Source organism: Ambystoma mexicanum, chromosome 1p (genome assembly GCF_040938575.1).
Source record: "Ambystoma mexicanum isolate Mex_15411 chromosome 1p, UKY_AmexF1_1, whole genome shotgun sequence".
Taxonomy (NCBI): domain Eukaryota; kingdom Metazoa; phylum Chordata; class Amphibia; order Caudata; family Ambystomatidae; genus Ambystoma; species Ambystoma mexicanum.
The window spans coordinates 640,639,289-640,653,691 of NC_090921.1; positions in this window are offsets into that span (position 1 = coordinate 640,639,289).

Below are 14,403 nucleotides of genomic sequence, written 5' to 3' on the forward strand. Positions count from 1 at the left end.
CTGTGGACGAATATTCGATGCACCAGGAATGGTGCATGGAACAGCAGTAAATATGGATCATTATTGGGCTTGTGGATCAAAAGTCTACATCAGACTGCTTAAAGATTGGGGAGGAATTTGCACACTGGTGAATGTGCATGTTCCTGCATTGATTCCTAAAGGTGACCTGAACATTGACAGTTTTCCAAAAGCAGATGCTCATCTAAGAAAGAGGAGATCTGTAGAACTGGTAACTTGAACAAAGAGAGAATACTACTTTTCTGCTAAATCAATAGAATCCTTTGATACTATCCCATATGAACACAGGCTGTTCAGCCAGACCTCATAAGTGTTTACAATGATCTATATGCCAAGAATCCAGGTTGGAGCAAATACCAAGTGTTTACAAATCACCAGCTGGGAATTGCTGCAGACAATTAACACAACTATAAAAGGATTCAATGCAATCAGAGAAGAACTGAGAGCTGGAAGACTAATGGCTCTCAAGAACAGATCTGTCCTCGACATGATTAAAGCCATAGATAGAGGTGTTTGTGCCAAAATGGAGAATCATGTTGCATATTTATACCTTCTCACAATGATGAGAATGGAACTTTGACAGAGGCCATTAACATGCTGATGAAACTCCATGGCCAGATGATAGAAGAAGTAGAAGATATTGCTGATGACAGCTGGATTGGATCAACCTTCTCAAGGGTTCCACAATGGATGGCAGATATGTTAACATTTCTAGGAGCGTTGCTATTATTAGTAATGCTTGGATTCTGTGTGATCAAGATAATAATCTCACAGTGCAAGACGACAGCATTGAAAGCCATAGGGATGAAGATCATGATCGGTGTTGAACCAGAATGGAAGCCTATAGACTTGACTGATGAAGAAATCAGAGACTTTGTGAAGTCTAGTATCCATGCACCCGAGGGAACGAAGTTCCTGTATCCAAAGGACCACATGAAATATGTGGGAAGATGGATCTACTGTAGTCCAAGTGGACAGTGCATGACATGGAACAAGGATGAGCATGTGAAGTTAGCTGGATGCCTGAAGGGAGTCATAAAAATATGGGTCCCTAAGAGGCCCTTCTTCGAACCAGGATGTCTAGGAATAGAAGACGATGTGAGTGTGGTCTATAAATCTCCCAGAGGGGGGAGTATAGAGGAGGAGCCAAGTACCCCCACTCCACCTGCCCCGCCTACATTACCTGAAAAGTATTAACCAAAGTATGTGACGTATACTACACCAATAAGAAAGCAAGAAGAAGAGCAACACCTCTGTGCAGTACCCATAAGAATACCTATACCTAAGAGAATATGGGAAGTAAAGTATCCTTGAGGAAACCATACTTACACCCAAAACAGTATGATGGCCATTTGAATGTGATTCCTGATGAAATAAAGAAACTGAAAGACCAGGATGAATAGTGATGTCATACGAGACTGAATCGACTCCATATAGAAGATACCCAGACCAGAGAGGCAGATGATTTATGAAGAACAAAGAAGTACCACGGATAAGTGACATCTTGGGATCAAGATGAAGAGACTTATGCCATAAGCATGCTGAAGATATTTAGTTAAAACCTGTACAGATGCAATGAAACGCAAGCAGAAAAGCAATCATGAAGCTACCAAATGCTTATAGTAAATAGATCACGTCAAGCGCCAACATATACATATATATCTCAGAGATATATATGGATTGAATAAAGAATGAATGTTCCACTACTTATATAGCAGTCTTGAGCAATGAGGAAGGCCTCAGGTCAGTGTTGCAGTTCCAAAAGCAAATTAAATTAAACTAAATATATTTCAGCCAAGAGAGCCAAGGTCTTATCAGAACTAGAATTGGCTGACATTGGATACAATTAAAGTGAAGGAACAGAAGCTCTTGTTCAAGAAGGTCAACTGAAAACAAAAGAAGTCAGAGAACTATTGGAGAATAAAATCAAATACACGAAAAGTCTCAAATCGTGGTGTCTAGTCACGTGATGGAAGAAAGTTGGACACATGAGAAGATCACACCTACGCACGAAAGGCAGACAGTAACCATACTCTTTAGAAAATCCCAGAGAACAGTACAAACTCAAGGGCAACTTCAAACACTAATTGACACACCATTGAGGTGATGATGGATTGTACTTTTAATTGGTGGGAAGCTGGTATCAAGACAAGCTCACCCACACCTGGTTGTTTGGTCTGCATGCTGCACAAGTAGGTGGAAAGCTATTGACAGGGGTTAATAGCCAACCAATTGTAGAGGGCCACGTAGTTGGGGGTCCTTTAGTTTGTGTAGCCAATGGGACGTCGTACATTTAGTGACGTTCATAGTGGCCATTTTCAAGCAAGGGCTTAGTTGCCCCACCTGATGTTAAGTATCCAATTATTTCTCTCTGTTACTCTATACAGATATAATACCTATGTTCAGTTAGCACATCAGCTATGACCAATTATGGGTTTAAGAACCCAGCTTTTTAATCAAATGATTGAGAGTTGAGTATCGAGCGATTGCTGATGTTTGTTGTACTCCCTGTTTTAGTTACTTGCATTAAAACAGACAAACCTTTGCCAAGCTATTTGTGTTGTCTGAATTATTGATGTTTTATTAAAATCTGCATCCCCATCCATTTCCAGGGTATTGCTAATCATCTTAAAGGGTTGGAAGTCTCCAGTTGAAGTATTTTTAAACATTGACAAAAATACGGCTTACACTGGTGTATGCACATAAAAGCAGTTTTAAAAGTGAAAAAGTATCGCAGCTAACAGAAAAATGTTAGGAAAACAAAACATGATGTGCGGGTTGTCAAAAAGCAATGTATATTATGTTTCTCCTAAAAAACTCCAGTGACATTTGAAGAGCCATTTTGTTTTCATGAAAAATATCAGCCCAAGGCACTCCCAGCCTGGATGTCTCATCTCCCATCTAATTACCAATGGCAATAAAGTGTCCTGCTAAAGGTGTCAAAATTCAGTGTTCTCTAGACCTGCTGGCTCTGAAATCATTAACTACAAGAAAAGTTGTTTTTGGCTGGAGCATGACAAATATGTGTGAAAATGGGGCACCAACTCCGAAGAGGAAGCTTTCAACAAGAAGGAGACAGATAAGAAAAGAACTCTGGGCACAGGTTGACCCAGTGAAAATAAATTTCTGGCAGGCAGGAGGAGGGCCATTTGTCTCACATGAAGATTCATAATTAATTTAAAAGGACTATTATCATTTAGGCCTTTTTCTCAGCCATCATAAGGTGGATGGATTTAATCTATGTACCATTTTTTTATGTAATTTCCTAGCAATTTTGGGGATAAAAAATTCATGTACCCGGGACTCAGGGAACTGTAATGGGCAGTTAAACTAGGTTTCTGGCTGATCTGAACATGTCCCAAATGTGAGAGTTGGTGAGCAGGTGGAAAATGAAATTAGGAATATGCTTAATAACTTACATGTTCATAACTGTTGTGCTTTTTATGGAAATGATAGAAAGGTTCCACATGGCCGTGCTACATGGTACAGACTTGGTGGGTAGGGGATGCAGGGAACTAGTGATTGATGTGATCAACACACCGCACCATAATGGAAGTCAGCATTTTCAAAGTCGACATTATGGGCTGGGCACTGATCACTAAGATCCCGGGAGAGTACACCAAGGCTGCCTAGTGAAAACTCAGGAGGAAGTATAAGAAGGAGGCTGGGACCCGCGCATGAGAGAGACAGACCCTGGCAGGAGGGTACACCAGGGCTTTCAAGTGAACGACCTGTATTTAAGAAACTGGTATGAAGGGATTTGGAACCAACCTGTATGAAGGGGTTTGGAGCCCACATATAAGAAGCTTGAACAAAGGGGTTTGGGGCCCATACATGAGAAGTAGAAGATGAGGTCTGGTACACACATTTGAGAAAGGCAAACCCTGGAGGAAGAGGACACCAGGGCTGCCTAGTGAACAATCAAGAGGAAGCATAAGAAGGGGTCTGCGACACACACCTGAGAAAGACAGCCCCTGGCTGGAGACTATACCATGGCTGCCCAGTGAACCGCCAAGAGAAGCCTGAGAAAGGCACGGGGACGGGAAGAGTCCCCCTACTTCACAAATCATACTGTCCAGAAGAATGTGCTCATTCTTCTGTACCCTGAGGAGTCTAATCCATTTTTGTTTTGTTATAAATGTGAGGGATAGAAGTAGGATTTTGGCACACAACGTCAGACTTTTTAGTTACAGACATTCTGACATTTACTTAGTTTTATTAGAGGCAGGGAAACGCCTTTTATAGTTAGGTTTAGATAGGTTTCTTTCTTTCTTTTTGTACAAAATGAAAGTCTTTGCCCAAAGGCATACCTCCTGTGTGTCAGTCTCCTCCTTCCACACCCTCATTATAAACATATATATTGTGACTGAAAAACCTTAGTTAAGGTGCTGTTAAGTTGCAAAACCCTTGAAATTCAGCCGATGTGGGACGTCATGACCAGTGTATTCCTGTTTTTGTCCCCCATAATGATTTGTCACCTCATAATACCATTTTGTATATCATTGTGTCTCCCTTCTCTCATAATATGTATGTGCTCATTGGCTCTGCAACGGGAATGCAGCAAGTTAAGCCGGTCAGGACTTCCGTCATCTGCTGAATTTCAAGGGTTTTGTTGCATTAAATCTGCTCAACTTAATTGCACCTTAAATAAGGTTTATTCAGTGAATTTCAAGGGTTTGTTATACTATAGTTTTTAGTTTTGGCTATTAGACGGCGCTGAAAGCGCTACCTATAAAGCTGAAACTATTGTCATTAAAATAGGAGCTTGAAAAAGGGGCTATGAATGTAGGTTTGTAATGCTTTTCAATGCAGGTGACCTATGAGGACGGATTTATGCAGTATGGCTATCTGTCCCACCCATTTAACACCAATTACTAAGTGAAATCTATCAGATTTTCCTCCCATTCCCACCCACTTTCCCTCACCTTTTTTTGCACTCTTTGGGCCTCATTATAAGGCTGGCGCTCCTGTAATGAAGGGGGCCCGTACGGGACCAACCCCCTTCATTCCGGGAGCGTCGATTACGAGCTTAGCATCGCGGGACCCGGATCGCACTGCTGGTAAAACCAGGCGTGCTTTCCGTGTCCCGCGAGGGGAAGAGGGAGGCAATAACGGGCCAGATGTAATCTGCCCGTTATTACCTCCCTCCCCATTCCCATTGAGCCCTGTGGAGCTCAAATGGGAATGGGGATGGGTTCCTGCAAGGAGGAATTACCGGGTCCTCCTATGTCGGAGTAACCCGGTAAGTCCCTATTGCAGGAACCCGTTAATGGAGCCCGCAACGGGGGCAGCCATAGAGCTAATAGCTCCATGGCTACCTCCATTCTCGTAATGAGGCCCTTTGGCTGAATTTCTACTCTGTGGTGAATTTGTCAGCCATTTTTCACTTCCAAAATGACAGCCACCATCTGTTAATGTCATTTAAAACTTATTTGACTTGATTGATACTTTAAAATATATTTATTGCAGCTTTCAAGTTATGTTACACATTTTACAGTATTTTTAATAAAAAATAAACAAGGTAGTGTGATAGTATGTTTTGGTTTTAAATGGCACTGAAAATGTACATCTAGTGACTTGTGGGCGATTGGTTTATTGTTTCGATATAAGTAGCAGCTGATTGGCTGTGCAGTGTGTGCTTGTTTCTAGAAGTAAGCCATTTTGATTCTAGTTTGGATTAACATTGTAAACCTTGCTAGGGCAATGTTCTTTGTGAGTAATGCTTGTTTTTTTTGTGTTTTGATGCACCGGTGATGAGAGTTCCGATGGAGGGGGACAGCGCGAGCCACTGCAGCTTAATGGGGATGATACGGATGTGGCCCAAAGCAGGGCAATCCCAGATTTAGCATCTCCTTTGCATGGTTCCAGAGCACCTACACATGTGCGCTGTGCTCAAGGGCTGCTGTGTCCTGAAATTGGACAGACCCTGATCGCCTCACACCAAATGATCTTTGGTTCCCAAAGCAATGTTGTTATTGTTATTATCGAGCTTGATGGTACCTTCTCACATCAGCAAAGGTCTGAGTCAGCCCTGTCTGTGTACTGCAGGTTGAACAGATAGTAATTGTCTTTTATAACATGCACAGGATTGGGATTCGAACCTGTGTTTTGCTGCGTTGTCTTACTTCCAAGACAAATGTGTTGCCCCTGAGCTATCTTCCCTCACCAACTAATCACTGACCTTGCTTATGAGGGTTTACAGCATGACATTCCTGGTTCGCTTTGGTGATGATGGACACGACAGGGCTTTTGCTGCTGGCCCTGCTGCCACTGGGACTGTTTCTCGCTTTTCCTGCGAACGCAGTGGTTGCACCGTCCCACACCTTCTCCATGTTTATGAGCAGGTATTAAATATAGCGGGGGCACAGAATGCTTTGAAAATCTGTGCAGGGCGGTAGGAGTGGATTGAAAACATAATTTGTGCTCAGACTAGCGAATCGGGAATTGCCCAAAGGCCATGGCAGCTGATGTTAAAAGAGCTTGTAACGGGGATGTGGTTGTCAATGCTTTAATTTTACCCTGGCTGTCTTATGGTAACAGCATATACCTGGATCTTTCTGCTAAACCTATTTATTGTGGATAAAGCGCCTCCCGCTTCTAAGCACCAGACTGGGGATCAAACTCACATTGCACAGCATCATGTTGCTCTCAATGTGAGTGTATTGGCCGAGAGCTAGCATTTCCAAAACCATTCTGCTAAAAGTATAACATCTCTGGGTTCCAGAATGTGGTTGCAAGATTGCTGCTTAGAGTCTGCAAATTTGGTCGCTTTTCAGCAGGCCTGGCAACAGCAAGAACTTTATAAATATGTGTGTCTAATTCACAAAGTGATGTTTGGCCATAAACACATTTTCCTTCCCCAAAGTATCTACCGGTACCTCCCCACACTGTGACTTTGCTCAGAACCAGCTGGTCTGCTTACTATCCCAGGGTAAAGGAAAGAAAGAGGTTTCACTCTCTCATTTGCTGTTTGGGATACTAAGATCTGGAATGACTTTCAAGGACCTTCTTTTCAAACATGCATTCTAATGCACTTCCCGCATGCTTCCAGAACCATGGATGATGCGCATAACCAACCTTTTAGTTAGGTTGTTATAGATCCAAGATGATCAGGTAGTGAATATATGTGTTAGCCAAATGCCTAATATAGCATAATATTGGAGTACAAAACTGAATTAGCCAAACACCTTGATTAGTGGCTTGGAAGAAAACTGCTTGAGAACGACGTGTGGAATTTCCTCAAGTGTCTCATTCCAATGCCTCCAATGATAAACTTACAAGGACCTGTACAATCCACCAGTCAGCACTAATGTGTAATCCATGAACTCACTGCAATATATTGATTACCATCTTCAGCTATTTGTATGAGGTCTCACCTCATAAAACAGAAGCACAACAGACCGCATCACCAGAATCCAGAATAACTGTGTTGTGCTGAAGTGATTTTGTACACCAACATTGTCCATAGCCAGGAGCAAGCAGCCTATGGACTCTACCTTGAGTCATGATTAGTTTGCTTTCTTGGACACTCAGAGGCGTTACTTAGCTTTCTCCCCTTCTGTTTCACTCACAATGATGTCCTGTTGGATTTTGCTTCCTATTTACAACACAAAGCACTGCCATGAGCCCCTTTTTTTCCACCTTTGGCCAACCTGATAATGAGATGGTGAGGTGAGTCCAGGGAATGGCAGACAGGCAACACGCAATGTTAAGATACATCAATTAACCCTTTATTCTATGGAAAGGCCCCACAGAGGGATTGTTGGCATATGTGCATGTCCTGAATACCAATTGCCTCAACTCCGCCGTCACAGTCGTACACAGCCATACACCCATTTACGTTTCGGGTATCACACATGAGGCCAATGCACAGCATCTCCTGTAAACTGTGTAGTGAAGCAACCAATCCCAAATAAGCATTCCATGGCAAACGCAGCCCCCCCCAAAATCACTGAAGTGGAGCATTCACTACGGGAGTATTTAAGGGCATACACAAGGAATCCATGGGCATACACTAGGATCGGCCCCATTCCAAGATGGCCGCACTCGCTTTGTTTACCTGAGTTTTTGTTTGCCCTTCCTCCTCCTGGGCTACCGGCATTGATTGGCTCTTAGACACACTTATTGCCCAATCAGTGGGCGGCAAGGCGTACGCCGGCCCACTGATCTAAGGACCACTGAAGCAAGGACAGGAACCTGTCCTGTACCTGTCCAGACCGTCCAGACGCCAGCGCCACGAGGCTATCATCAGCTGGACTCAATTCCGTGCTACCAAGCACCTTGACTCTCAGTAAGTTCATACCGACCCATCAACGTTGCGCCACAATGTTTTTCTATTACTGCCTGCACATTGCTGCCGCCTTGCATTTGTCACTACGGCCAGCACTATACTAATCCTGATCCCTGTGCTCCGGCCGTCGCACCAATACTATTCAGCATCTGTATATGTAATCATATGCCCTCCAGCGCTTGGCAAATGTATACCGTCAGAGAGCCCCAAACCGATCAGGCACCATCTATCCCACGCAATGCACCAACACGTGCAATATAGCGCAACAGGAGGCCCCCTGTATGCTAGCTCTCATTGACATTCCCACCCTCATCTTAACAACATCAGTGAAAGTAAAATGTGGTGCACTTCGCAGCCTCCCTGTTTTGCTTTTTGTTGATTTGCTAATTAATTACCATCGTCTATGTACCACAGCATCACCAATCAGTCCAGCATCCATATTAACGCCTATTGCCTCATTGCTATAACCGGCATCTAGCCTAGCATTGCCTCGTTGTATTATCCTGCATCTAGCCTAGCTCTGCCTCAATGTTTGGTCCAGCATCTAGCCTAGCACTGCCTCACTGTATTATCCTGCATCTAGCCTAGCATTGCCTCACTGTATTATCCTGCATCTAGCCTAGCATTGCCTAATTGTATTATCCTGCATCTAGCCTAGCACTGCCTCATTATATTGTATCTAGACTAGCATTGCCTCACTGTACTACTCGGCATCTAGCACTGCCTCATTGTATTGTTCCGCATCTAGCCTAGCATTGCCTCACTGTACTACTCTGCATCTAGCCTAGCACTGCCTCATTGTCTTGCTCGGCATCCAACCTAGCACTACTGGACCCCTTAATTACTATCACATACAAGCACCCTCAACACAGACCATCCATGGCACATCTCCGACTCACCTTCATCGCTCTTTTCATATACCTCTACCACACCCAGTCCGCCACCAGACAGCCCCCTAAAGCCAACATGTTGCAAATCCCAACCGTCACCCCACCTCACCACCACAAGATGCTCTGCACCAAAGGCCCATCGCATCCTCTGGATGTCCACTTCTACACACCTGCACACCACAATCTCATACGTAGAAATGCCCTCCTAGGATACCGTACCTCCCAATACCTAAAGACTAAATTCAGTCGCAACCCACAAATAACACACACCAACACACCCAGTTACCGCCAGAAGAATACATCCACCACACCACTTGACCAACCCAATTGCCCTAAAGACTTGCCAATACCCTCCATCATCAAACTCAATTGTGCCCTCATAAATGCCAGATCCCTGGTTACACATGCTCTTGAGATCTCTGATCTCATCACGGCCAACAACCTTAACCTTCTCGCAATAACTGAAACCTGGTTACATCCAGCAGCATGACCTGCACTTATGCTTGCAGTCCCAAAAGACTACACCATCACCAAAGCTGATAGAACCTCCAGCAAACTGGGAGGAATTGCCTTCATCTCAAAAATCCATCTATGCTTAAGAGAATTTACCTCTCTCCCATTCCCTTCTGGAGAACTCATATCAGATAAATTACCACTATCTACCCAAAGCACTCTCCTAATCCACCTTATCTATAGACCACCAGGCCCACCTCCACCTTTGAAGAAGACATCTCCAATCTACTCTCCCACAACACCAAACCTACCTCAAAAATTCTACTACTAGGTGATCTGAACTTAGGGTTCAAAGACTGTCTAGACTCCCATACCAGCACAGTGGAACAATCCCTAATTGGACTGGGCTTCAAACAACACATGTCAGAACCCACCCATTGCCACGGCAGAACCCTGGATTGGGTGGCCAACCTAAACTGCAATTTGAAATTAATCTCTAATAACCCATGTCTATGGTCTGACCATCACATTATCCACTTCGAGCTGCACACAACTCACATCCCCACAGTGATCACCCAGTCTCCTCCAGCCTCGACTAGGAACAACAAGGCCATCACATTGGATGCTATCCGCCCACTCATCCTACCTATAATTAATCCATCCCACACCCCCATACTCGACCCAGAAGCTCTAGTGAACACCTTCAATAGAAACTTACAATTGGCACTAGACCAAATCGCCCCTTCAAACCCAGAAAAGCTAAACAACCCAACCATCTCAACAACTGGTTCACACCTGAACTAAAGGCACTGAGAAAAACAAAAAGAGCTGCAGAATCCACATGGTTAAAAAACCCATCACCCCACAATAAAGATCCCTTCAAGATAGCAGCCACCACCTACAAAAAAACTACTATCAACACCAAAAGTGACACTTTCAACAAAAGAATACAAAACACCAAATCCAATGTAAAATGACTCTTCACCATTCTCCGAGAAATGGAAACACCCACTCCCCCCAATCCACCTGTGTCAAAGACGCCAGATGGTGCGCTAAAATCCAAAAGGCATTACTAGACAAAATAGCCCTACTTCAAACAAAAATAGAAACCAAAAGACTTCTCCTAGCCACTAAAGGTACCAACACCAACCAAACCCACACATCTCAACCCAACAACGCAGAACTATTTGAATTTGCCTCAGTCACCATTGCTCAGGTGGAAGCAATCATCACAAGCCTCAAACCTTCAAAATGTCAAGGGGACCCTTCATCAAAGAAGGAGTTAAAGACTTTGCACCATTCATCACCATGCTCATAAACTCTTCCTTCGCATCATGCACTGTCCCCAAGAATCTGAAAGACGCCTGGGTCAAACCATTGCTAAAAAAAACACTCGACTCTAACACTCCCACCAACTACTGTACGATCACCACAGTGCCATTCCTGCTAAAAATCCTTGACAGAGCAGCCTACATCCAAATTCAGATCCATCTAGAAACACACAACCTGCTTGGCCTCCGCCAATCTGGCTTCAGACCTAGATACGGCACAGAGACAGCCCTTCTAGATCTGAAAATCCAGATGGATGAGGCCAAAGACAAAGGCCACCTCTCCCTCCTTCTACTTGTTGACCTTCCAGCGGCCTTCAACCTGGACGACCATAACATTCTCACCGCAATGCTGAACACCTCTGCCTCCTTCTCACCCAATGCAGCTAATTGGATCCAATCCTTCCTGTCCGAAAGATCCATGAGGGTCTTCTCAGACAAAGCATCAGCAGAACCTGCACATATCACGTGCAGAGTTCCCCAAGGCTCCTGCGTCTCCCCAACCCTCTATAACATCTTTACAAATATTTTATTTGACCTCCTTGATGACTTGAATGTCCTATATACCAACTACGCGGATGATACACAGATCCTCATCACGCTCACGGGGTCTTATGAAAAAGACTCAGCCCGACTCAATGACATCTGCAGCAAAATCCAAGAATGGATGGCAAAGCATGGGCTTTGTCTAAACGATGACAAAACCAAGCTTTTACTCATCGGCTCTAAACAACACCTCAATAAACTCGACCCAAAATACAACTCATTCAACATCGAAGGAAACCATATTAAGATCTCCAATAATGCCAAAACACTCGGTGTCTACCTGGACTCCTCCCTGACACTATCACGACAGGTCAACACTACTACTTCCACCGTGGCCTACACCACTAAACTTATAACGGCCTGCAGACCTTTTCTATCCACCCACTGTTGTATCATACTAGCAAGAGCCCTGATACTCTCCAAACTCGACTACTGCAACTCCCTATATCTAGGCATCAGCAAGCAAAATATTCAAAAACTTCAAATCCTACAAAATAACACCCTTAGGGCAGCCCTCAACATCCCACGTAATGACCACATTACACAGACAAGACAAATGGCCAACTGGCTCCCCATAAAAGAAAGAATCACATTCAGGACCCTCATGATTACACACAAATGCATCAACAACACAGCCCCTAAATACCTGGTCGACAGATTCTGTACCAGAACATCTTCCAGACCCACAAGAAACAACTACGCGTGCTGCCTCAACATTCCCAAATACAGACTCCAGAAATCATGCGGCACTAGCTTCCCAGTCTTAGCAGCTAAAACCTGGAATTCCATGCCCCCGTCACAGAGATGAACATCACTTCCCCGCCTTCCGCTTCAAAGTCAAAGCATGGCTTCTATCCGTTATGCCTTGCACATAACTTCATACCTACCTCCTCCATGTTCAACTTGTATATACTTGTATACCATGCCTATACCAAACTGGCGTAATTCTTCAATCTATTCAATCTTGCAAATTACTTTATTCACTGCATATTTATCCTGTCATTAACATCAATAAACATGCGATTCACTTGCTGTATATTATACTATGTAACTGTAAATTCCTGTAATTATGTAACCTCTCATGTATATTATGTAACTGTAAATGTCTGTATTTAAGCAATGCCACATCTATGTAACCTGTTCAAGATCAAGCGCCTAGCTACCCCTGTGTTCAGTGCGCTATACAAACAAATAAACTAAACTAAACTAAACTAAGGGTGAAGAGAAATTGCACTACCCCAGAATGAGTGAGTTCCCGAATGAGAGCAAACTGTTTGTGTGTCAGTCCAAACTTTGGGGGTTACACATGGAGAGTGATCAACGCTGCAATCAACAAGACTCGCATGCAACCGAGAACCAGTGTCCTCACCCACAGAGCACCTGTCCCACATTCAACCATGAGTAGTGTTGAACCATCGCACGTATTGCTTCCTTCAGTATACAAGTACTACAGGTCACATACATTGGCCTATGCTTCATGAAGATATGGCTACTTCCCAGCAGGGGTCAAGTCCTAAAAAAATGTGGGGACTCATTAACACACTAATTGAATGCAACGTGACCAGAAATTAGCATATTAGGGTGCCCTCTCAAATAATGGGGGTCTCCGTCCATCCACGTGTACCCTGGACTTGAGCCCTGCTTCCCAGACACATTGCACATTCCCTATTCTCCCTCAGAGATTTGCTCGCCACCCGTCTCTTACCAAAATGGCTGTCACCTCTGCAGTCCAGGGTCTTTTTCTTCAAATGCAGCAGCTGTAAAGCTTGCACTCCTGCTATGTCAAACGCCCATTCCTTTATCACAACCACAGCAAAGACCACTACATTGACAATAATATGAACTCTAATACACATTTTGTTGTTTGTTGTCTGTGCTGTCACATTCCCACACAGCCTATTGTATATTAATCCCCATGGGAACATTTAAAATTGTGCGTACTCCAGGATAATGCAGCAATCAAAAACGTGGGCACCATCTACGGATTGGCAGCTTATTTTGCCAAATTCACAACAGTGGTGCAACACAAATGTGTGCATTGGGTATTGATCACAATCCCAAATCCCTTAGAGGTGGACACCGTGTGCTACAGATAAGGAAAATGGAGTCCAGTCACATCATCCATGTTGGCATATTAAAACCGGCTGGATACAGCATGAGTAAAATAACTACATGTGCTTTTGAGTTAGGAAATGAGAGCATGCTCTGCTCTACACTTACGTTTGGTAAATACTTTTGACATTTGAATTTACAATCTTGAAATCAGGGGACCACTAGATCCAGCATTCTATTTCAATTTCATTAGGTAATGCACCATCTAAAGAGTCATTGTTTGCCTATCATGTCCCTCTCTCTTAAAGCTTTTCATGTCTGGCCAGGTGGACGTTTCTCTTTCAGCTTTTATGCACTATGATTAAATAGTGAGCCCTTTCTGCCCTGTGTTTACTTTGGGCTATTAAGTGCAGCAAGCCAAAACTATTGAATTAGAGTACAGATAGGGAGAAATAGCATATGAGGAGGGACACACAGCTTGCAGGTGTTATTTGGTGATTTGCCCACCCACTGACTGCCCATGGGCATGCTAATACCCCCACATAGTTTCTGCCCCTCTCTGACCAAAACACCTCTTCATGGAAACTATTTGAGCTCGCTTTGAACAAGCCTTAACATCAAACGTTGCACTAAAAGTGCCTACTAGTGTTTTCCAAAGCAGTCTTCTGAGAGTTAATGACTTAATTGGAGCTGTAAACTCACTACTCGTGTAATAAAAATGTGTTAACCAGGTCTGCCTCCAGCCACTCAATTTATAAGCACTATGCATGTCTTTCACAGAACTCCTGTTAAAAACAAGAATTCGCAAAGCCAACAGTTTTGGCTG